The sequence below is a fragment of the Gossypium arboreum genome, chromosome 1 (assembly GCF_025698485.1).
Source record: "Gossypium arboreum isolate Shixiya-1 chromosome 1, ASM2569848v2, whole genome shotgun sequence".
Taxonomy (NCBI): Eukaryota; Viridiplantae; Streptophyta; class Magnoliopsida; order Malvales; family Malvaceae; genus Gossypium; species Gossypium arboreum.
This window is the reverse complement of record NC_069070.1, coordinates 107,097,009-107,124,685: the sequence shown is the minus strand read 5'-3', so window position 1 is coordinate 107,124,685 and position 27,677 is coordinate 107,097,009. Positions and strand designations below refer to the sequence as shown.

The following is a 27,677-nucleotide window of genomic DNA, read 5'->3' as shown; positions in this document are numbered from 1 at the left end:
TACAGTCTCAGTCTACTTATCAGAGTTTCTATAGTTCCAGTGTTACCCTAACTAAAGTACTATGATAAGGTTTTGTATAAGCATATAATAGATATTTCAGAAACAATCAGAAAGGCTCAAAAATCTTACAGACTTGGGCCGGAGATTCGGTGCGCCACCTTCTAAAAAACCTAATTTTAGAAAATCGATTTTAATCTTTAAAATCATCTATTTGTAAAGAAAAAATATTGGAAACATTCTCGAAAAAAATTATAATCAAGTTCCAAAAAAAAATGATTTTTGAAAACCTTTCTTTAGTGTTTCTTTACAAACTCCCGTTTTTAGACCCGTTCCATAGTCGAGTTGTTGCAACTTGGCTCTGATACCACTAAATGTAACACCCCAAACCCAGCCCAGACGTTATGGCCATATCTGACGTGTCACATGGACTTACGACTTAGTATGCATTCGCTGGTTTAAGTGATTGGGGTGGTCTTTGTAAAAACAGCGGTTGAATGAAAAGTCGGTTTATCAATCTTTAGGCTATCCATTTGTTGTGCTTGTTGAGTCTTGAAAATGTTCATTAATTTTGAAAACTCGCGCAGCCTAACACTAGCAGTTTTGTCATAGTATAAATATAATCAGAAAATAAAACCATAGCGGAAAAAAGAAATTTAAATAGCGTCCTCATTACAACTTAAAACCCAAAATTAAATCGAATATAAAATAATAAAATAAACTAACTTAGAAAACCAACTTTGCGATGATGTGGCCACTCCAATCCCTCACGGCTCCAAGCCCACTATGGTTGGGGATTTCAAAGATGAAAATAAAGGTGAGTTCGGTAAACTCAGTGTGTAACATAACTCAACCATAGCCCAAAACAGATCAAACCTCAGAGTTAGACTTATCTGGACCTTGGCCCAGTACAAAAATCAGAATGAAACCCATAGGCCCATAGTAGATATAGAACAAATATATCATGAATGTAGAAATCCCAACCCAGAGCCATCCATAACACCCCCATACCAGCCTTACACCATGTGGGGAGACTACTAGACCCACCCAACTACTACACCCCAGAAATTACAGCGAGGCTGCCAGTTATTGTGACGAAGTCACCAGAAACAGATATTGTGGCTAGGCCACCAGAACAGATTTATACATATATGTGGTGAAGCCACCAGATTGCAGCGAGGCTGCCAGAACGCTTCCTCCATCAATATAAACCCATGTCCCATGCAACAGAAATAATATGTCATGGCTTACATATACAGAAACAGAACATCATGCTTTTCAGAAAAAAATAACCCTAAGGTAAAATCGTAATTTTGCATGCATAAGGGTATTTCAGTAATTATTACCTATTGCTAAGGTTTCATGCTCATTCTAACGTTTACCAAGTAATCAGAAGTACTTACCTCGTCTTTTTACCAAAGTGGTCCCGTTGGCCAATTGGCCCGTTTTCGGCCTATTAAGCCCACTAATACCGTTGTGCACGAAAATACACACTTTGCACTCTAATCATCCAAATGCACCATATTCATTAACAAATTTCTCACGAGCGCTCGCACGCTCGCGAGTTCACAAAATACCAATGTTTCGATATTTCGACTTTTACCGATTCAGTCTAAGGGAGGGTGTCATTTACACACCTGATTGATGACGGTATCTCCCACGCGATAATCCTACAATCGATTACTAACACATTAGACTTATGAATTAATGATAACTAACATAAATCCACGTAAACTAACCCAATCATCACACAAGTTAGTCATTTACGCATGAGGGGCAAAATAGTCATTTTACCCTCTAAGGGTAAATCGGTAGTCCTACCATAAAAGGGTATTTTAGTAATTCTACAACTTATCCACTTGGGCCTACGGACCCATTGGGACCACATGGCCCATTTCAGCCCATCGCGGCCCGAAATAGCCGTCCTACTGCTAGAGTAATGAGAAATACACACCTGTTAGGAGACTGCAGTTAATCCGCGCTCCAAACACTTTTAGCTGACGCCCAACCCAAACGAGCACGTCACAAAGCGAAAGGGATCAGCCAAGAAGGGTATGCCTACTCTCCTCATGGTTTGCTCTATTTAAAGCCAGCTCTCCATCTACTATTATGTTAGCTTCTCGATGTGGGATCCCTCCATCACCAAAGTTTAAAACCAACACCAACTCTTGTCGTCCCAACATAGCAAAATAATCAACCTTTGCGTGCCAAGGGATTCGAACCAAAGTCCTCTCACATGCCAATTCACGCTACCACCACTAGGCCATCAACTCATTTGTGTCATAAATCCAACACATTAAACTTTAAAGCACACCTACTTGCTTCCAGATTTATTGAAAAGAAAAACCAAAATATATTGCAAGAGCCAATACTTGAACCTTGAACCCCTTGCTTCCTCTATGGTGTAACTTTCTTGTCCCCTAAGTGGCGCCACCTTGCCACTACACCACACTCCTTTTTGTTCATCTTTTACCCATTTACTCTTAAAAGCCCAAACGCCAATTGCATCACCTGTTCATAAAATTAAAATTCCGAAGACTACCATGGATTTAACTTAAGTTTGGGCCTTCCAAAGGCCCACTAACCTACTAAAATATATATTTTAACCAACCAGAACACACACAAATTTTAAAAATCACAGAAACACAGAAAACCTAAAAATTGGGGCGTTACACCGTGCTGTTTGAACAGGTTCGCCCACGGTTCTTCCACATGGGCGTGCCGCACGCCTATGATGTTTTGGCAAGCTCGACCTTGGCCATGTCACACAACCGTGGTGTTTTATCGTAGCCCGTGTTTGGGGAAATTTTTGCCCTATTTTCACACGGCCCTAAGCACACTCGTGGTGCTTGGCCATGTCTCTATGAAAAGCCTGTATTCAAGAGCTCTGTTACTAAGTTAGGTGTTAAAGACTAAATTTTAAAGAAGTTAATACAGTTAGTGCTCAGGTTGCCTCTCGAGAAGCACTTATTTATAGTCTAAGCTCGACCTACCTCTCTGTTGAATGATCATGGTGATTTGAGGAGTTTATACTCCTCATTCCTGCTATCAATATCATCAAAATAAGGTTTTAAACGGGTGTTGTTTACCTTAAAAGTGCCGAACTTGGGATGACTCACCTCGACCATACTGAATGGGAAATTACTGAGTACCGTAAGAGGGATTTCTTCATTTGGTGTGGTAGCGATAGTGTGGGGATCTGTGGCATCTACTAAGACTCTATCTCCAACCTTAAGTTGATTTGGAAAGGTATTGAGCTCGTTTTTTCGTAGATTCAATTTGTCGGGTGTTCCCAGTTTATGCGTCCGCCATTCATCTAGCTCCTCAATTTGCAGCCTTCGTTCTTCATGAATAGGTCCTCTACTATTTCTTGAGAATGGCTCATGTACTTTATTCAGACTCATTTCCTGAAAGAAGGTTGCATCATATTGTCAGTTTTAGTAGAATGGTTTAGACGATCACCTTCAATTTTCAGTGTGTTGCTAGAATTTCGAGCTTGAAGGGTGATTGTTTCGTCTCCCACACGGAGTGTGAGTTCACCTGTGCCAACATCAATAATTGTTTTAGCAGTTGCCAAAAAGGGCCTTCATACAATTAAAGGAGTGTTGCTATCCTCCTCTATGTCTAAAACAATGAAGTCAACGGGAAATATAAATTTATCGATTTTAACTAGTACATCTTCAATACTACTCCTAGGCAATCTTATAGTTTTATCTGCTAATTGAATGCTCATCCTAGTCTGTTTGGGTTTCCCGAGACCTAGTTGCTTAAACATTTTGTAAGGCATGACGTTGATACTAGCCCCTAAATCAGCTAATGCATTATTAACATCTAAACTACCAATTAAGCAAGGAATCATAAAACTCTTTGGATCTTTTATTTTGTTCGGTAGCTTATTTTGCAAAATAGCTGAGCACACTGCATTTAGCTCCACATGCGACGCCTCGTCCAACTTCAGCTTATTTGCTAAAAGCTCCTTTAAAAATTTCATTGCGTTTGGCATCTGCGATAGAGCTTAAATAAACGGTAAGTTAATGTGTAATTTTTTTAAGAGTTTAAGGAATTTACCAAATTGTTCATCTGAGCGGTCTTTCCTTATCGCGTAGGGGTATGGAACACGAGGTTTATATTTGACATTCACTGATTTGTTTTTATTATGACCTACCTTACCTTGACTTTTGATAACCACAATTTCTTACCTCGGTCCTGGTTCAGGCTCAACGACTCCTTCGTCATCTTGGATATTAATTACGTTGAGCTGTTCCCTTGGGTTGGGTTTAGTATTACTTGGCAAGCTACTTTGTGGTCGTTCGGAGATTAATTTGGAAAGCTGACCTATCTGAGTTTCGAACCTTTGGATTGACGCTTGTTGATTTTTAAGTACTGTCTCGGTGTTCTAAAAATGGGTTTTTGACACCGGTATAAACTTTGAGAGCATCTCTTCAAGGTTCGACTTCTTTTCCTACTGATAGAGTGGTTGTTGAAAACCCGGAGGATGTTGTGGCCTTTGATTTCCTTGACCGCCCCACGAGAAATTGGGGTGGTTCCTCCAACTTGCATTGTAAGTGTTACTATATGGGTTATTTTGGGATCAAGAGTTATTGTTACCCATATATTGGACTTGTTCCTCCTTGATGCTATGGTTAAAGGGTTGACACTCTGTGCATGCTCCTTGTCCATTCGTCTCACACCTCATTACTGGATGTACCTGAGTAGAACTAAGTAAACCATCAATCTTTTTATTTAGAAGTTCTACCTAGTTTGACAGCATAGTAACCGAATAGATGTTATAAATGCCTGCTATTTTAGTTGGCTTAGTCCTCATGAGTTGCCACTGATAGTTATTCAGTGACATCTCCTCTATAAACTCATAGGCATCTTCAGGTGTTTCATTATTGATGGTTCCGCCAGCAGTTGCATCAAGCATTTGTCGAGTTGAAGGATTCAGGCCATTATGGAACGTTTGAACCTGTAGCCAAAGCGGTAACCCATGGTGAGGGCACCTTCTCAGTAATCTTTGTATCTCTCCCATGCATCATAAAGAGCTTCTAAATCCATCTGCACAAACGAAGAGATATCATTATGTAATTTAGCCGTTTTAGCTGGCGAAAAATATTTTAATAGAAATTTTTTGGTCATTTGTTCCCAAGTAGTGATTGACCCTCCTGGTAATGAGTTCAACCACTGTTTAGCTTTGTTTCTCAATGAAAAAGGGAATAACCGAAGACGAATGGCATCATCAGAAACACCATTAATTTTAAATGTATCGCATAGTTCTAAGAAGTTTGCTAAGTGAGCGTTGCGATCCTCATCCTGCAAACGATCAATCTGAACAAATTGTTGTATCATTTGAATAGTGTTAGGTTTTAGTTCAAAAGTATTTGCAGCTACAGCAGGTCTAACTATGCTCGATTCAGTTCTTGTTAAAGATGGTTTAGCATAATCATACATAGTTCGTGGAGCTAGATTTTGATTAACCGTAATTGCAGGAGGTTGCTAATTGTCTTGGTTTTCAGCCATCTCTTCGATTGGGGGTTGAGTATCGTCCTCTTGCTCGTTCTCTGTGTATCTTATGCTTTGCCTTATTTCTCTTTGGTTTTTACGAACTGTGCGATCGATTTCTTCGTCAAAAAGTAGTGGTCTTGACGGGTTTCTTCTAGTCATAAACTATAAAAACCTGCCAAGAGAAAGAAAAATTAAATAATAATAATAAAAATTAAAAATTAAATTGTAAGAAAAATAAATGGCTAAAGTAATAAAAATTGAGCGTTCCTAATATCTTAGTTCCCCGGCAACGGCGCCAAAAACTTGATCGCGTGATTTCGTGATAGGTTTTAAATATTTATAATTAATCATTCTTGAAACTAACTATTATCGCGATGTAGGCAAGTGTACCTATCGAAAAGTAGTATAGTTTTAGCAAGACCGGATTGCCGAACCCAAATGAACTAAAAGTACAAGTAATGATTGTCTTTTTATTATCTAGCCTAAGAATAAAGAGGTTTTTGTTTTAACTAACTAATTATCTAAACTAATAATTCACAGAAAATGGAATTGGGGAATTGCTTTTGGGAAAATTGATTAAATTAAGACAATACTAAGGAAAAATCCACCTAGATTGTACTTGTTATTCTGGCTCCGAATCGGATGATTTATTCATTTAACTTGTTCCGTAGAGATTCCTAAGTTATGTTATTATCCCTATTCAAGACTAATAACATCTAATCCCTAGATTGAATAATTGAGACCTTTCTCTAATTAACACCCTAGGGTTGCATTAACTCGATACATGGGTCCTCTTATTAGGTTTCACCCCAATCCGGCAAAATCTTGTCACCCTATGTCTAGGCGCGCAAACAACTCCGCTTAATTATGACAAATGTACTCTTAGACAGGGTCTATTCTTCCTCTGAATAAGAGCTTATCTTGAATCAGTATCCTGGGATATCAAAACAAGAATTAAGAACATGTTAAATATTTATCATACAGTTCAGAAAATAATAACAAGGTTTGTCCTAGGTTTCATTCCCTTTAGGTATTTAGGGGTTTTAGTTCATAACTTAATAAGAAAACATCTCAGAATAATAAAGAATACAAAACATAAAGAAAACCCAAAACTCCTGAAGGGGAAATTGAGGAGAGATCTTCAGTCTTGATGGTGAATCCAGCTTCTGAGATGGATCAATCGGCTTCCTTGGAGTAATTCCTTACTCCCTATTCTGTGTGTCCTCTTTCTTCCTCCTCCAAGGTGTATTTATAGGCTTTCGAATGCCTAAGAGCCCTCAAAATTAGCCTTTTCTAAATTGGACTCAACTTGGGCTCGGCAGGGACACGCCCGTGTACAATTACTTCAGGCTGTGCTCGAGCCTGCCAAATTGAAACGGCCGTGTGGTCTGCCCGTGTGAGAAGGTCCAGGCCATGTTGATTTCGTACTTTAGCCCATTTTCTCTGTTTTTGGCCAGTTTCTCGTTTCTTTCACTCTCCTATGCTCTCCTAAGTATAAAATATGAAATTAAAGCATTTGGAGCATCGAATTCACCAATTCTAAGGGAAAATCATCCATAAAATGCGTTAAGCATGGAGTAAAAATATGTATATATTACGGTTTATCACACAGCATCATGCAAGGTTAACCAATCCATACCCAGAATTATATCAAACTCATCAAAAGGTAATAGCATCAGATCAGCCGAAAAACAATTGTCTTGAAACATTAACAGACAATTCTTACAGACTTTATCAACTAGAACACATCTGCCTAGGGGGTTTGAAACTCTAATCACAAGTAGACTCTACAGGCAAAGTCTTATTTTTCATTAAGTTCATGCATAGATATGAATGTGTTGATCCAAGATCTATCAAAGTAATCACAGAAGTATCATAAAGAGTAAATGTACCCATAATCACATCTGGCGATAAAGCTTCCTCACGAGCTCGAATAGCATACGCTCTAGCAGGTGCACGAGCCACAAATCTAACAGCTATGTCTTTCGTTCCTCTTTGACTACCACTTACATTTCCTGAATTTCTGGGAGGTCTACCACGAGAAACATTACCACTTTGTCTCAGATTTTGAATATTATCTTTTTCAGCTAAATCTGGGCAATCTTTAATAAAATGATTTCTTGAACCACAACTATAACAAGCTTGGTTATTACTTTTTCCCCAGCATTCACCAAAATGTTGTCTTCCACATTGATCACATTCAGGCCTTTCATTTTTTGCATTGTCAACACTAGCAACAGACGTGGTTGAAGATTTACAGTTTTATTCCGATCTAACACTATCTTTGTTTGAATATCCTACACTAGCCTTTGAACGACTGCTATATCTTTAAACTTCTTGGATCCAATTTGAAATGATTTACTTGACGATCTCTTTCGTACCTCTCTACCTTCAAAATCAGCCTTTCTTTTCTCTTTCCCAAGATCTTCCGCTTTACACGCTTGTTCAACAAGCCCCACAAATTCTTTGTTTTCTAGAATCCCAACTAACAAACGAATATCTTCGTTCAAACCATCTTTAAATCTCTTGCACATTATTGCTTCCGAAGATACACATTCACGGGCATACTGACTCAACCTTACAAATTCCCACTCGTATTTTGTAATAGACATACAACCTTGTTTAAGCTCAAGAAACTCTTTGCGTTTTTGATCAATGAATCTTTGGTTGATATATTTCTTCCAGAATTCAGCTTGGAAGAAATCCCACTTAACTCGTTCACTCGAAACCACAGATGTCAAAGTTTTCCACCAATGATACGCCTCGTGTCTCTCAACAGTGAAATGACACATTTTATACATTCTTTTGAACTTAAAGATAACTCAGCAGACACTCTTATTGTATTCTTTAACCAGAACTCAGCTTTTCCTGCATCATCATTTGTTGTAGCTCGGAATTCTTCAACTCCATATTTTCTAATCTTGTCAACTGGTGGTCTATTCAACTGTACTCGATTTACTCGTGGCATAATAGGAGTTTGAGGAGGATCACCCGGGGGTGGAGGTTGTTGTACAGCCGGATTGGTTCTAATGTATTGGGTGAACCAATCATTCATCAACTGATAGAAGACTTGCTTAGCCTCACCATCATGGCTACTCATAGCCGGTTGAGAATTAGCTTGCACAGTCCCTTGCACGAGAGCAGGCATATTACTTTCTACTTCATCAGCTACAGCTCCATCGGGATCCATTTGCTATATAAAAGCACATATGCTATGGTAGTATAGCATGTATAGCTAGAATCACATATGCTATGGTAGTCTTAGAATTGACTAAACCATAGCTCTGATACCAACTAAATGTAACACCCCTAACCCATGACCGTCATCGAAATAGGTTAAGAGGCATTACCTAACTTATAACTTAAATCAGAACCACCATACAACAATTATCATCTCATTACTAATAAAGTCATTCATTCACATTCAATATTCACATAAAATCAAGTATACAAAGCTAAAACATGTATTCAGGATCAAATTGATAACATATGAAAGTTTCCAAACTTATAAGAAATTTTCCAATTTTAAAAGGTCACACGCTCGTGTGCCTCACACGGCCTAGACACACTCGTGTGTCAAAGCTATGGCAAAACAAAGCATGCATACTGATTTTTCCCCACGGCCAACAGATACGCCCATGTGCTATAACCGTGTGATACTTAAGAGGTTACTGCTTTGCATACACGGCCACAAAGCATGCCGTGTTCCCTGACCGTGTGGCACAATGCAGGCTTGGTTTAAGCCAACTTGCCACCCCTTTTTGTGTCAATCCTACAAGCAATTTAAACAAGCATAATTCTACCTCCAATTAAGCCAATCTTTATGCTATGGCATTCATCATTTATAACATAACAATATCAACCATTTCTCTACTCATTAACCTTACCAATTCATACTAAACACAAGATATATTCACACCAAAACATTTCCTTCTATTCATCATCCAAAACCAAACTAAATCTACCAAAACTTACCAACATTTACCATTTCTTTTGTCCAACTAAAACATACCACAATAGCATATTAACATCACATACCATAAGCCATTCTCAACTTTGAATTCAAACACAAACTAGCCAAATCACATGGCTAAATATATATATACATCACAAAACATACTTCCTTAACTACTAGCCTATACATGTCATACTTCAAAATATACAATTTCAAAAGTATCAAAATGAGGTTCGATAGTGTAGCGACGATCCTTGACAATCCCCGAGCTTGTAGTAGCCTTGAAATCTATAAAAAAATGCAAACACACACAAAGTAAGCTTTCAAAAGCTTAGTAAGCTCGTACCAAAATTTTAACAATAAGAAATATGAAACATCATCACATAAATACTTATAACATCTCAACTAATCCATCAAATTCAGGCCAACACCAACTATATGTTTATACATATTCAATAAACTTTTAAACATTTTACCACTTACCTCATAGGTAGCAAACTTACCAGAATAATTTCATATTTATTCGTTTTCAATCTCACCTTTTGTTTGATACTTTAAAACTTTCCAAAGATCATAATCGCCTTAAATATCTGCACACTTAGTGCTTAAAGATTAGCCGAAGCTAGAATGATCCCGCACACTTAGTACCATCTCAATTAATCAAGAATAAATCTGTATCACACACTTAGTGCCTTCTATAACTGAAGCTATGCCAACTCGCACACTTAGTGCTATTTATAGCCGAAGCTATATGAAACTGCACACTTAGTGCCAATCATAGTCGAATATCATTATACTCAAAACGTAATCAAATATCTATACAATTTATGCATTACCCTCGTAATAAAACATATCTTTAACAACATTTATTATGTACGAACTTACTTCGTACTCGAAGTTGTCGACTTGAACGTTTATTCTACCATATTCGACTTCCCTCGGTCTAAATTTGAATTCCTCTTTTCTTGATCTAAATGTATTCAAAATTAACCCTTTTATTCACCAAATCATTCAAAACAATCCATAAATACACAATTAGGGCATTTTGCAAACTAGCCCTCACATTTTCACATTTCGACACTTTAGTCCTTATTTCACAAAATCACAAAATACACAAAATACACAAAATTTCTTTGCACACATGCCTAGCCAAATATTCATAGTGTTCATATAAGCCCTCACATTTCATTTATTACACATTTTAGTCCCTCAAAATAATAATTTTTGCAAATTAGACCAATTTACTCAATTTCATCAAATATTCAAAGACAACATATGTCAACCCAAAACATACCTTTCATAATTCATCAACTAACATCACAAAGCTCATAGTTTCATCAATGGCATAACTCAAAATCATCAACAAAATCAAAAATTGAGACATGGGCTTTATAGTACACTAAGCAACGATCACAAAAACGTACAAATTATCAAAAACCGAGTCAAAGCCATACCTTAATTTAGCTTGGAAGTAGCCGAATATCAAAACACAAAAACCCTATCCTTTCTTTCTTTTGTTTCGGCAAAATGGGATGAAAATAATATAAATTGTGGCTTTTGTTTTATTAATATAAACTTAATAATAAATTTCCAAATTTAACCTTACTAAATCACTTAAAATCAACTTAATGGATGGTCATAAATGTCCATTATACAAGGAAATGACTTAATAACCACATAAGGACCTCTCAAATATAAAGCCAAGTCAACTAAGCACTTTTAATATCTAGCACACAGCTTTTACCTTTTACGCGATTAGGTCCTTTTTACAAATTAAACACACAAACAATTAAATTTCCACTTGAGACTTTCACATATATCAATTCACTTATAATAGGCACGAAAAATAATATAAAAATATTTTTCTAACTCGGATATGTGGTCCCGAAACCACTATTCCAACTAGGGTAAAAAACGAACTGTTACAAATTTTATTTGATATTGGATTTTCATTATGCAATAAGACCTTTTTAAAGTTTATTTTAATTTGGGAATTTAATTACCTTAACTTTACTTGTTAGTAATAGGACCTGTATTTTCAAGAAGGCGCAAACCAAAGTTTTTTTGAAATCATCACGCTTACGCCATACGTTTTAAAAGCTTCTGCAACAAACACTATTTTAAATTTGAGAAACTAGTATAATTTATAGTTTACTTAAATAACTTGAGTTTTCACAAGGAACTAGTCATCCTAACCTTTTATTTAGAATCTGAAAAAGTTTTAATGAAAAACGGATTTTTTTCAATTTGTGTTATTGAATAACACTCCAATGTCATATCACAGATTCGGCCATAACGTCTAGGCTGGGTTTGGGGTGTTACATTTAGGCATTTTTACACTTTAGCCCCTAAAATTCCATATTTTTACAATTTAGTCCCTAATTCACAAATACACAAAATTCATACAATTTAATCCAATTCCACCATAGCCAAATTTCACTAGTGTCCCTAGAGCCCGCATATTTCATTTATTTTACATTTCAACTCCACAATTTGCACATTTCACAAATTAATCCCTAATAGGCATTTTTACTCAAAATCACTTAACAAAACTTGTGTAACTATCAACAAATATTTATTTTTCATCATAAAATATTCAAAAGCTCAAGCATTCATTAATGGCACTTCACCAAATCATGGAAAAATTTGAAAACTAAGGTATGGGCTAGCTAGAACACAAAGAAACGATCTCAAAAACATAAAAAATCATAAAAAAACGAGCTAAAATTGTACCTTAATCAAACTATGCAAGTGCCGAGCCCTAAATGAGCAACAATGGTTATTTTTCTTCTTCAATATTCAGCTAGGTGATGAAATTTGAAAGAAAAAAATGGCTTTTGTTTTATTTTATTAACTTAAATAATTAAATTACATATTAAACCTTAATGAAACCATTATAAAACCACCAATATATGCCCATTTATGTCCATTCCCACTATCAATGGTCTAATAACATCATAAGGCCTTTGGTTTAATAAACCATAGCAGATAAACACTTTTAACTTATAGCATGCAACTTTTACATTTTATGCAATTTAGTCCTTTTATCAAATTAAACATCCAATCGGTATAATTAAATCATGAAACTTTCACACATATCAAAGAAGATGCTATAACCACCAAAAATAATATTAAAATAATTTTTTGACCTCATATTTGTGGTTTCAAAACCACTATTCTAATTTAAGCTAAAACCAGGTTGTTACAAAGGTAAACATCAATACACCTATCCTATCGCTAATTACATTTCCTATAACAATGTTGTTCATTCATATTGTCTTTAATTGCCTTTTTAGTTTAAGTCCCTATTTTTAAGGCTATAAAATAGGCATTGAGTTATACTTGTTGGAAAATTCCAATAATTGAGGAAATTCATGCTCTAAAAGAAAATGGTACTTGGACTTTGGTTTATTTACTCCCTAAAAATGAAGTTGATAGTTGAAAGTGAGTATTTATAGTCAAAGATAACGTTGACAGATATTGGCATGCTTTTTTCTAAGGGATTATTTTGATGCATTCTCTCTAATGGCTAAAGTAACCTCTATTCACCTCTTTTTGACTTTAGCAATTATTCAAGGCTAGCAATTACATCAGTTGGATATTAAAAATGCTTTCATGTATGGTAACCTTCAAGAAGAAGTTTATATGGAGCAACCACCGGGATTCGTTGCTCATAGGGAGTTTAGGAAAGTTTGTTATTTGAACAAATCATTATATGCCTATAAAAAAAGTCCTCAAGCATAGTTTGTCATGCCCCAAAAATCTAGTTCAAATAATAGGGTTTGTGAGAATCGAGAGTGGTCATGCCCAAATTTATAAGTTTATCATTGTGCGTTTGTGACATTAATATGAAAAATAAGCATATGAATGAATGTAAGGAAATCTTCATGGATTAAGATATGGAATTAATGAACTAGTGAGATAAATATGAAAATTATGAATAAATATGATATTTAATGTGAAATGAATATGTGTGAACTCTATGTTTAAAAGGTGTTCAAATAAGTCAATAACAAAGTTGAGGCAGAAATGATTGGTTATGAAATGCCTTATTAACTAATAATGTATCATGTATATTTTGGTTACTATAGAGTTACTAATAAAAATGATTTTGGTGTATGAGAAGAGTCATTAAATGGGATATTAAAGTATAAATGTGTAAATACATCACCATGGCAAATCGGGAGATAGTTCGTTAGATTGTAAACCTTACAAGTTGCAGGTAGAATTGACAAATTATTGAAATGTGAACTAAAAAAATGTAGGAACATATGTATGGTTATGAAAATTGGTTAAACGTGAGGTCATAACAACCTTTCTAGGATATTGATAGGAAAATATTGATAAATAAATAAATTTGTTACTTAGGTTCATGGAAGTCATGATGTGAAAAATGAACATGTTTATAAGGCCTATATTAATATGGATTTGAATGTAAACATGCAGACATAATATTTGTGCATATATGAGTGAAATTAGACAAAGACAAGGAATTCATCTAAAATAGTTTGAAATTTTCCCCGTATGAAAATTAAATAATAATTTGAATTTTATGAATCTTTAAACTCTAAAATTCTAATATGCCTTTGTTTGAATAATAAGCGTGTGACTAGCCTCAGTTAAATAATTTATTTATGGTCATAACGTTCCCTAGTAAACTTAGTGAAATAGTTAGGATATAATTGACATGCCAATAGGAATTATATGTGCTTTTGGTTTTGGAGGGATGTAATATGATGCCTTAGGGCTAAGCACTTTAGTGCTCTCTAGTGTTTTGGATGGTTTTCATGGATCTAAGTCATTTTACCAGAGTTGATGGTATTCGTGGATCTAAGTCATTTTACTAAAGTTTACTAAGGGTGAAATGAATTAAAATGCTAATAATGAGACTTGACTATGAGTATTAATTGTTATATATAAACTAAAGTGGAAGATGATAAGAACTATAAGTTAAATAAGTTAATGAAAATTGAGTAAATGAAAAAGTTAATAAAGAATATGTATGACTCAGTGTCCAAATTAACCAAAAAATGGGTTTTTAGCTTAATGGTTAAGTGTCAAAGAGTCCTCTTTAGATACCCAAGTTCGAGCTACCTTCCTCCTATTTCTTTTCCTTTAATTTTTGACAACTTAGGATAAAAGGCACACCAAAATATATATGGTTAGGGATAGAGATTAAGCAAGAAATAGACTTTAGGCTTAATGGTTAACAAACTACTATCCTCTCTTGTGTACCTAAGTTTGAGCAACTCTTTTCCTTTTTATTTCATAATTTCGTCAAAAAATGTCCGAAAATATACATATGTACAATTCAAGTGTCTAAAATAACAATAAATGTGCTATATCCTTAATTGTTAAGCGTTAGTACTCCTTCCTAGAAGTCTTAGGTGCAAGCCTTTCTTTTTCCTTTTATTCTATTTTTATTTTCTTTCTTTTTTCTTTACATCATATTTTTATCTTAATGGTTGATAATTATTTTTCTTTCTCGAATCAAATCACCCTCCATTAAATCATTCTTTCTATCAGTTTTGTATTTGCCTTCAATAGCATCCTTACTAAGAATTGGTAAGTATATCTTGTTTTTGATGTTTAGATCCTAATTTTTTGTAGTATTTTTATTCGACGCTAATTTTATGTTCAATTAAATAATCTTTTATGATTCTTGCCAAATATTTTGAGAATCTTGCCCAAATCTTGATATCAATCATTAATTGTGTATATTTTACAATTGAAGGACTTGATTTAGGTGAATCAGATGAGATTTGATCATGAAAAATGTCGATTAGACTTGGTGAAAGGTGTGTGTTCTTTAACAAGTGAATTAGGGTGAACTGTGTCTACGAATAGGGCCACATGATCTCCTACACAACCATGTGGACCACATCGACCTCACACTACCATTTACCTTACAAACCCTTGCAAACCTTTTGCATCTGTATTTCTGATAAATTATTAATGTATACGCATGTTAATATTATATACCTTTTTCATCTATATTTCTGATTGTATGTTCAGCAGGCTTTATGATACCGTTAAATCAAACCTATGATAAGCATGTCCTTGCTACTATATTGATTTGTTAAAAAAATCATACCTATTACTTCCGTATTAATTCTTTATAAGCATATCTGTTGCAACCATATTGGTCTGATATAAGCATATTAATTGCTACTGTATTAATCTGTTATAAGCATGTCATAATGCATTGCATGGGGTGAAATGCTTCAGAAGGAGGAAGTTCTGGAAGTTTAATAATTTGCAAGTCTGGTGGTTCATCCACAAATTTTCTGGCAACTGTTATCTACAAATATGTTGTGCATTCACAACCTTCTAGCACCGTACTGACCTGAAACTTTGGTGGTTCATCCAAAAATATTCTAGAGGCTCTTATCTACAAATACATTTATCTAAAAATTTTCTAGTGGTTTATCTACAATGCGGTGCATAGGGATCAAATAGTTCTGGGGGATTCTTACTATGGTGTGTAGTGGTGAGGTAGGATCTTTTTTGTTAAACTGAAACTGCATTGCATTCATAAATCAAGTGTAAATAATACTATGAATTCTTAGGTGATTTATGGATGAGTTAATCAGAAATTTTGATATTCTGAAATTACTATTGTGAATTGCTCTAAATGCCATGATTTGATATGTTTTGTCTATCATTTGCATTGATTTTCTTGTGACTAAACTCACCCTGAGCTTCTTTAGCTCACTCCCCCATTATTTCCATCTTTACAGATAATCCACTAGGTTAGGACGTTGACTCGACATTTGAAGGGTCTTGGCTCGAAATGTTTTTATTATTTAAATTATTTTAGGTTTATTATTCGTATTTTTTGTTATTCAAGAGACTGTGTTTTTTTATGATTTAATTATGGCATGGGACGTAGGTTTGGTATTATATAGCATGCATGACATGTTTCTTAAATGATGAAATATGGATTTTAATTATTAATTGATGAAATATAGTTTTTATTAAAACTAAGTTAAAGATCATTTTCGGTTTGGTATTATATAGCATGCATGACATGTTTTTTAAATGATGAAATATGGATTTTAATTATTAATTGATGAAATATAGTTTTTATTAAAACTAAGTTAAAGATCATTTTTCCGTTGCTAGATTTTAAATAAAATTTGAGTGATAAACAAATCGATATTAATGAAATTTTATTCCAAGATAAATAAATGTTTTAAAACAACTGTTTCATAAACACCGTTAGCTTACTAGGTCATTTTAGTGGCCAATGTAATCTTCTAAATTCGGGCCTAACGTTTAGGTTAGGTTGGGGAAGTTACATGATTCGGAAAGTTCAGTGAAGTAGTCTAGATTTATTAGTCTCAAGAAAAGAAAAAGTGGCCATCCTATATTCAACAAAAATTCTTAGACTGACATCATTCTTTTGGTTGTAGATGTTGATGACATCATTATTGTAACAGCTCGATTTATACCCTAATCAGAACAGTGGTTTCGCGACCACAAATTTGAGGTAGTAAAATTATTTTAATATTATTTTTTTGGTGTTTAGAATATATGAATTGCTATGTGTGAAAGTTTCGTGAAGTAATTTTAGCATTTGAATGTGAAATTACGAAAAAGGACTTAATCACATAAAATGTAAAAGTTGCATGCTATTTGTTAAAGTGCCTAATTACTATGGTTTATTAGAGTAAAGGTCCTTGCATGTCAATTTAACCGTTGATAGTGGAATTTGACATAAATGGGCATGTGTTAGGTGAATTTATAATGGGTTATGAAAGGTTAAAATAGGTAATTGATAATATGTTAATATTAATGAAAAAAAGTGAATTAAAATATGATTTTTCCATCTACATGCACTGAAATTTAAAGGAAGAAGAAGCAAAAATAAGGTTTTTCATTCGGCACTTTGAGCTTGTAATTAAGGTATGATTTGAGTTCTGTTTTTGATGATTTTTATGTTTTTGAGATCGTTGCTTTGAGTATTAGCTAGCCCATGTCTTAATTTTTTTAATGTGTTCATGATGTTGTCAAATGCCATTGATGAGTGTTGAGCTCTTGAATGTTTTATGTTGAAATATGAAAGTTTGTTATAAGTTAAACTATGTTTGTAAAGTGATTTTTGAAAAAAATGTCAATTAGGGTTTTAATTGAGAAAATATGAAAATGTATGGGTAAATGAGTGAATAAATGAAAGTTTTGGACTACTATGAAGCTATATGAAATTTGTAACACCCCTAACCCGTATCCGCTGCCAGAACAGGGTTTCGGAGCATTACTACCATTTACAGATCACTAAAAAAAATTTAAATACTTACCGATTCAATGCATCATATAAATAAATATATTACCATTCAATCAACAGTTTGACAGTTGTATAAGCATCAAACAGCAACATTGTTAGTATACTTGCACATATCTCATATAAATTCAACACTGATATATCTATTTTCTCGACATATCGCACTTGAGTTTAATAATAGTCTCAATTACATAATTTCCTTGTATCAACATATCAAAGATAATCATATATGTACATGTCATGAAACATATCATGCTCTTACCGTTTCTTCATAAGCATATATCATTCATTTCATTATATCAATATTTCATGCTCCATCATTTCCATATATTTTATGTATATTTATTCCGGTAATAGCTTATATCAAACTTAACATAAATTATATTTCATGTACTTATACTTATTTCGTTTATCTATCTTCATAATTATTTCATATAACCATTCGTCATCTGATACATATTACCTGAATATCAATTGTTCAACAGATGCTAGAGCGTCTCCCTCCACGGTCTTATTTATCTTTGACATGATGCCATAGTGTCTTTCAACTATGGTCTTACTCAATTTCTGTCATGTTGCCATGGTATCTTTCAACCATGGTCTTGTTCATTTCATATCACATTGCCATGGTATCTTTCAACCATGGTCTTACACATTTCATATCAGGTTGCCATGGTATCTTTCAACCATGGTCTTACACATTTTATATCAGGTTGCCATGGTATCTTTCAACCATGGTCTTACACATTTTATATCAGGTTGCCATGGTATCTTTCAACCATGGTCTTGCACATTTTATATCAGGTTGCCATGGTATCTTTCAACCATGGTCTTACACATTTTATATCAGGTTGCCATGGTATCTTTCAACCATGGTCTTACACTCAGGTTGCCATGGTATCTTTCAACCATGGTCTTACACATTTCATATCAGAGAGCACACTCACTGAACCTCATCCTTGCAATGGGATTACCGTCCGAGCTAAATCCTCGCAATATAAACTCATAGAGTATTGTCGGGATTACCGGTCTAGGCTAAATCCTCGCAACGACAATTACTCTAATGAGATTGGATCCAATTACCAGTCCCGAGCTAAATTCAGACCCTAATTCGGATTACCCGTTCGGGCTAAATCCATTTTACACGTATTCTTCGGAGGGCTATATCGAGATAGGATCACCCGTCTGGCTAGATCCTTTTTACCGTCAATTCCTTTTCGAGATCCATCGAATTTTCCTTTCATTCAACCGGATTTCTTCCCATTTTATCAAATATATCAATGTTTTATAAATTTTCATACAATGAACATTCAAATCATATTCACATCAATAACATACAATCTCAAGCATTTCGAATATAATTCAAGTTACACGAACTTACCTCATTGATTGCTCGTGTTTATTATTTCATTATTCGATATATTTTCTTTTCCATGATCAAGTCTCGTATTTGTGTCGTCCGGATCTTTATAAATAAATTTGATCATCATTGTCATTCATTTCATATTCTAATACATTTAATTAATGCTCTAGGCAAAATTACCATTTTGCCCCTAAACTTTAATTAATGACGATTTCATCCTTAGGGACGGAAAGTAAAATTCTTGCAATTTAATCCTTATTTCCAACTATTATTCTCATATATATTGATAACAGTCCATGAATTCTATAAAATATCAAAATTTTCCATAATTTCAACACTTTTCAATTTAATCCCTAAAACATGTTTTCCCGATCTTGAACTAAATTGATAATTTCGTTAAATTTTGTAATTTAAATAATAAAATAATCTATTTCATGCAATTTAGTCATTTCGACATTTTTACAAAATTGCCCATAAAATTTTACTTTTATTCAATTTAGTCCCTGAGCCTAAAACATGCAAATTAGCCATGCTAGATGAATATTCATACATATTTTCCTCCTCCTTCTCTCCATTCCACATCCTTAATTTATATAACATACAACAAGTAACATTATCAATAATTTCACTATTTACTTATATGTACATTCAAAACTGTCCATTTGCGTCATAGTCACTAAATTATTTATATATTAAGCTACAGAACTTGAAATTAAGATCCGTTAATTTTTCCAGAAACTAGACTCACATGTATTATTATCATAAAATTTTTAGAATTTTTGGTTTAGCCAATTAGTACAGTTTATTCATTAAAATCACCCCTGTTCTGCTGTCTGACAGTTCTGACCCTTCTTCACTAAAAATTAGTTATCTCCTTTTACAGAATTAAAATGATGTTCTAGTTTGTTTCTCATAAAAATAGACTCATTCAGGATTCTATAAATATAAATTTAAGCCTCTAATTATTTTTCTTCATTTTTTATTATTTTTCAAAGTCTGAACAGGGAACCTGAATTCATTCTGACCTTGTCTCACACAATTCATTATATATAAAATTTACAAATTCATTGCTTACACTGTTTCTTCTATGAGAAACTAGACTCATTAAGATTTAATTCCATATTTTTTCATCTTCTAATTCAATTTATAAAATTTATGGTGATTTTTCAAAGTTAGACTACTGCTGCTGTCCATAACTATTTTAGTGCAAGATATTAATTACCATGTTATAACACCCTTATTTTCTTTTTCTACACCATTTCTCATCACTTTCTCTTATTTTCTCTTCACTAACATATCAAGAACATAGGACCTTATGTAATAAAACTCTACTATAACATTATTTCCATGATTTATCAACAATAACAAACTTAAAACGTATTGAAATCTTGATGTACTTACCTTATTCTCTTGATACCAATCTTTAACTTGATTTTCTCTCCTCCAGCTTCTATTTCTTGAATCCAACTTGATATTCTAACTCCCCATGTTCTCCTTAACATTTCTCTCTCTTGGTAGCTATGGAAATTCATTTGATTTTTGGGTGAAAATGGTGAATTTTTGGTAAAAGGACCAAATTGTAAAGAAACTAAAACTTTCTTTCTTCCTCTCTTTCTCTCACGTTAGTTTGCATGGAAAGGAAAGATGATGAAAATTCTTCATCTTTCTTTCCTTATATACTAAATAAATAATAATAAAATAATATTAAATATCTCATAAAATATTAATAAAATAATATTTATCTAATTAATTAATTTAAAATATCATTAACATAATCATTACATTCTAGAATTCTCTCTCTTACTAATTGACCATTTTGCCCTTCATGATCTTTTAGAATTCCATCCTTGAGTCATCATTTAATTTGGTAAAATTACAATTTAGTCCCTCATAGTTCTTCACTTATTCAATTTGGTCCCAATTCATCCATTTTCCTTAGTTTCTAGATCATTCTACCCTTAAAATATTTACACTATTGGTCCTTCAACTTTTACATATTTACACTTTAACCCTTTAAGTCTTGAGTATTTACTCTTAGGCAACAAAACTTTTCTAACTTTTACAATTTAGTCCTTTCTGAATCAAGATATCATAATTTACTTCCCAATGTTGCCATAACTCAAAACTTCCTTTTATCACTTTATTTCCTTATTTTATTATATCAAGGATAATATATTACTTGTAAAGATTTTCGTGGTATTACATTTCTCTCCCTTAAAATAAATTTCGTCCTCGAAATTTTCTTGTTTTCTTTTGATCATGAATTTCATTATTTCTATAGTTCTATAGTTTCTTTCTGTACATATTTACCCAGTTTATCATTTATATCCATTCTCTATCTTTTCATTTCATAATTTATTTTCAATACAATATTTCACATTTACCTTTCAAAGCTTCTACCAATAGAAATAGAAAATAATATCATATGAATCTTATTATCAAGTGTTCTATCACATATATTGGCTTGAAAAACCAAAGAAAGATAGAGTAGTACCACTTGTGAATCAATCAGACTTGCGATAATTTCTGTCTATTAGCATATTTATCCAACCTTTTCATATATTGATTATAGCATCCAAACATGAACAGTTCCATATGCCTCTAAAAATATCAATATATATAAGATACCCATATAAAATCCCAAAAATTTACTATAATATACCCAGTTATAACGGCTATATTCAAATATTTTTGCAATCTATTCACCAATCTATTGACTAGTATAGTCATCAATAATTTCACATCATTTACTCCACTAAAAAAAACTAATTCGGAAGAAATTTTCAGTTAACTATTCTAAATATCATATTTAAATAAATCGATTTTCCCATAAATAACTTCTTTCTTTAAAAGGATGATCTGTATATCTCAACTAGTTTAAGAAAAATCGATATCTTTATTCGAACCCATCTTTACTTATTAACTCATTCTCGCCCATTGCATTATCAATTGTTCAACCATTGAGTTTTTCACTTTCCGCTTCGAACTTAATCAATATAAATCTCATGAATTTCATTGCATATAATTGTACTAGTAAAGGGTATAGATCGTAAAGTCTCATAATTTAATTGTCATATATTTACTCATATAACATTTATCTTTCTCAAGTACTATAAAACATTTATTCGTACTTTTACGAGTTCTACTTCATCATAACTAACATTTTTACTCGAGATAATCCTTTACTTCAGAATTAAAATTGTTTACTTTTTACTTAGCAGAGGCCAGAGAGACTAGATAGAACACTTGGATATATGGGACTTATATAGAGGTGCATTATTATGCACTATTAAATGAAAACACTTGAAGTGCTATACAGAAAGTACAAATGTCTTTGAATGTGCTAATAATCGTAAAGCATGTTGAGGTCCCTTAATATACTAGTAGTTCTAATCTTGTCTACTTGGGCAAATTATTTCATGCACGCATATCACTTTTACACCTTTCGCATGATACTTTTACATGCTTTACAATTTAATCCTTGTACCAATAATTCATATACTTATATCTTCTCGTATCTTCCATACATGTAATATATTTCAAAATTCACTATTTATTCATAATTCTCTAATAATCCTTATCATGTACTTCATATATTACTTTTATATATTTTGTAATTTAGTCATCAGCACAATATTTCATGTAGTAATTTAATTTGCTTTTAATAATACATATAGCATCATATTCATCATCGACATGTATTATAAAACATTTATTCATACCATTTTTTTATACCGATTCATCATAATCAACTTTCTACTCATATACTTGAGTATCGCTTTTAACATTATCGAATTAGCTTGGTTGAAAAACATCTCTTTCTATAAATAAAACAAATCTCATCAGTCGAAAGATATCACACTATCACATATTATAATGACATGTGTTTTAGACTTCACATGTACTACGTTTGGTCCGAGAATCGACTAAACCATAGCTCGATACCACTAAATGTAACACCCTAACCCGTATCTGCTTGCCGAACAAGGTTTGAACATTACTACCATTTACGATCACTAAAAAAATTTAAATACTTACCGATTCAATGCATCATATAAATAAATATATTACCATTCAATCAACAGTTTGACAGTTGTATAAGCATCAAACAACAACATTGTTAGTATACTTGCACATATCTCATATAAATTCAACAACGATATATCTATTTTCTCGACATATCGCACTTGAGTTTAATAATAGTCTCAATTACATAATTTCCATGTATCAACATATCAAAGATAATCATATATGTACATGTCATGAAACATATCATGCTCTTACCGTTTCTTCATAAGCATATATCATTCATTTCATTATATCAATATTTCATGCTCCATCATTTCCATATATTTTATGTATATTTATTCCGTAATAGCTTATATCAAACTTAACATAAATTATATTTCATGTACTTATACTTATTTCGTTTATCTATCTTCATAATTATTTCATATAACCATTCGTCATCTGATACATATTACCTGAATATCAATTGTTCAACAGATGCTAGAGCGTCTCCTCCACGGTCTTATTTATCTTTGACATGATGCCATAGTGTCTTTCAACTATGGTCTTACTCATTTTCTCATCATGTTGCCATGGTATCTTTCAACCATGGTCTTGTTCATTTCATATCACATTGCCATGGTATCTTTCAATCATGGTCTTACACATTTCATATCAGGTTGCCATGGTATCTTTCAACCATGGTCTTACACATTTTATATCAGGTTGCCATGGTATCTTTCAACCATGGTCTTACACATTTTATATCAGGTTGCCATGGTATCTTTCAACCATGGTCTTACACATTTTATATCAGGTTGCCATGGTATCTTTCAACCATGGTCTTACACTCAGGTTGCCATGGTATCTTTCAACCATGGTCTTACACATTTCATATCGAGAGCACACTCCATGAACCTCATCCTTGCGGCGGGATTACCACCGAGCTAAATCCTGCAATATAAACTCATAGAGTATTGTCGGGATTACCGGTCGAGCTAAATCCCCACAACGACAATTACTCTAATGAGATTGGATCTGAATTACCAGTCGAGCTAAATTCAGACCCTAATTCGGATTACCCGTCCGGCTAAATCCATTTTACACGTATTCTTCGGGAGGGCTATATCAGGATAGGATCACCCGTCCAGGCTAGATCCTTTTTACCGTCAATTCCTTTTCAGAGATCCATCGAATTTTCCTTTCATTCAACCGGGATTTCTTCCCATTTTATCAAATATATCAATGTTTTATAAATTTTCATACAATGAACATTCAAATCATATTCACATCAATAACATACAATCTCAAGCATTTCAGAATATAATTCAAGTTACACGAACTTACCTCATTGATTGCTCGTGTTTATTATTTTATTATTCGATATATTTTCTTTCCATGATCAAGTCTCGTATTTGTGTCGTCCGGATCTTTATAAATAAATTTGATCATCATTTTCATTCATTTCATATTCTAATACATTTAATTAATGCTCTAGGCAAAATTACCATTTTGCCCTAAACTTTAATTAATGAGGATTTCATCCTTAGGGACGGAAAGTAAAATTCTTGCAATTTAATCCTTATTTCCAACTATTATTCTCATATATATTGATAACAGTCCATGAATTCTATAAAATATCAAAATTTTCCATAATTTCAACACTTTTCAATTTAATCCCTAAAACATGTTTTCCCGATCTTGAACTAAATTGATAATTTCGTTAAATTTTTGTAATTTAAATAATAAAATAATCTATTTCATGCAATTTAGTCATTTCGACATTTTTACAAAATTGCCCATAAAATTTTACTTTTATTCAATTTAGTCCACGAGCCTAAAACATGCAAATTAGCCATGCTAGATGAATATTCATACATATTTTCCTCCTCCTTCTCTCCATTCCACATCCTTAATTTATATAACATACAACAAGTAACATTATCAATAATTTCACTATTTACTTATATGTACATTCAAAACTGTCCATTTGCGTCATAGTCACTAAATTATTTATATATTAAGCTACAGTTCTGACCCTTCTTCACTAAAAATTAAGAACTTGAAATTAAGATCCGTTAATTTTTCCTGAAACTAGACTCACATGTATTATTATCATAAAATTTTCAGAATTTTTGGTTTAGCCAATTAGTACAGTTTATTCATTAAAGTCACCCCTGTTCTGCTGTCTGACAGTTCTGACCCTTCTTCACTAAAAATTAGTTATCTCCTTTTACAGAATTCAAATGATGTTCTAGTTTGTTTCTCATAAAACTGGACTCATTCAGGATTCTATAAATATAAATTTAAGCCTCTAATTATTTTTCTTCATTTTTTTATTATTTTTCAAAGTCTGAACAGGGAACCTGAATTCATTCTGACCTTGTCTCACAAAATTCATTATATATAAAATTTACAAATTCATTGCTTACACTGTTTCTTCTATGAGAAACTAGACTCATTAAGATTTAATTCCATATTTTTTCATCTTCTAATTCAATTTATAAAATTTATGGTGATTTTTCAAAGTTAGACTACTGCTGCTGTCCATAACTGTTTTAGTGCAAGATATTAATTACCATGTTATAACACCCTTATTTTCTTTTTCTACACCATTTCTCATCACTTTCTCTTATTTTCTCTTCACTAACATATCAAGAACATAGGACCTTATGTAATAAAACTCTACTATTGTAACACCCCAAACCCGTGACCGTCACCGGATTTGACCACGTGGTGTTACCGGGCTTACTTCCCTTATTTCTCTCTTTGAAATAATTGATTTCTGTTCCAGGCAGGCTAGCTAACTGCGTCACTGTCACCTTAGAAATCATATCTCGAGTTCCAGAACTCGAAAATCAGTTCCGTAAATTTTTCATAAAACTAGACTCATATATCCATCCCTGGATTTATTTCTAGAATTTTTGGTCAGGCCAATTGGTACAGTTTATTAGTTAAAATCGCCCATGTTATAGGGGTCGACTACACTGACCTTCGCGCATTACGACCTGGATATCTTCTCGTACAGGGCTTCAATGCTCATGTAGTTTGTTTCTAATGAAAATAGACTCAAAGGAGAATCTGCACATATAAGGCACAACTTCTAATTCCTTCTGGATAATTTATGGTAAATTTTCAAAGTCGAGATAGGGGATCCAGAAACCGTTCTGGCCCTGTTTCACGAGAACTTTAATATCTCTCAGTATACTGCTCATATGGTCGTTTCGTTTCGTCCATATGAAAATAGATTCATCAAGGTTCAATTTCATAATTTATTCACTATTTAATTCTACTTCTACTATTTTTAGTGATTTTTCAATCTCATATCACTGCTGCTGTCCGCAACAGTTACTGCAGTAGACTATGCCAATTTCATGAATCTTTCCTTGGCCTTACTAATCATCCATCATACATGACACAAATTATGGCCACCTTATCAAAATTGAAGTTTCTAAGACTCGTGGCTATAGGTTCTAGCATCCCACTCAACGACCACATAGCCCATTTTCACATGGCTTAAAGTTTACAACCCACAATTCAACAAAACATAATAGCCTATACATGCCAAATGTTCTCCTAGTTCAACTACGAAGACAATACCAAAAGATTTCCAGCCGGTGTGATGACTTCAACGACGGTTCCGAGCACGCAACAATACGAGTCCAAGAGACCTAAAATGGGTGACAAGAAAACACCGAGTGAGTTTATAACTCAGTAAGTCATAAGCATTCATCAACCATCCATTAATAAAATTTTCACAACATCAAACAATAAACGAGGCTAGGTACTTCATCCATATCGAAACTATACCATAATTCCTCGGACCTTTCGGTTCAATCTCATACCAAGTCATACATCCACATTTCATATTCTATACAATAAGATATTTGAGGCATTTTACACACCAACTCATTCACACCACAATCATACAATTGCAATCATCACATAGATTTAAAGCTTACCAAGCTCAACCCCGAGCATGAACGTATTGCCTATTCGTCATGAGCTCAAGGTACTTACCCAATCCGCTGTCCGGGATTAACTCGATAATGTCGCACACTCAGTGCCAATTGTAATGCAAGAGCATATAGTGAATCCGCACACTTAGTGCTATATAATTTTCAGCTCGCACACTTAGTGCTATATAATCAAACTCGCACACTTAGTGCTGTACAATTTTAAACCTGCACACTTAGTGCCAATCTTGTCACCGTGTCCATTTATACCCGCACACTTAGTGCCGAGACCAATACCTTATGCATTTTGCTGCCTTTATACATTCAACAATGGCATCATTCCATACACATACATTTTCATTTACACATCAACTCATTTAAACACAATTATGCGTATATATTATGGTCATTTACATCAACACCAAATATATGCTTAATGACTTACATTATGTAGGGTAGAACGGTTCCAATTCGCTACTCGTTTGCTTTCTCCTTTCCTTTGTCCGATTTAGTCCCCTTTGCTCTGGAGCTAAATCAAACAATTCACCTCTCCATCAAACACAAACATACGGCATTCATATACATTATTATGATTATTGCGAATACTTA

The 27,677-nt window shown here is 33.4% G+C and overlaps 1 non-coding gene across 1 annotated transcript; it reads left to right on the top strand.

Moving 5' to 3' along the window:
- The first annotated feature begins 4,982 nt into the window (after positions 1-4,982).
- Positions 4,983-5,087, top strand: LOC128282005 (small nucleolar RNA R71). The gene has a single exon (XR_008272314.1). It is a non-coding gene; the product is annotated as a small nucleolar RNA R71 (small nucleolar RNA).
- Positions 5,088-27,677: the final 22,590 nt, after the last annotated feature.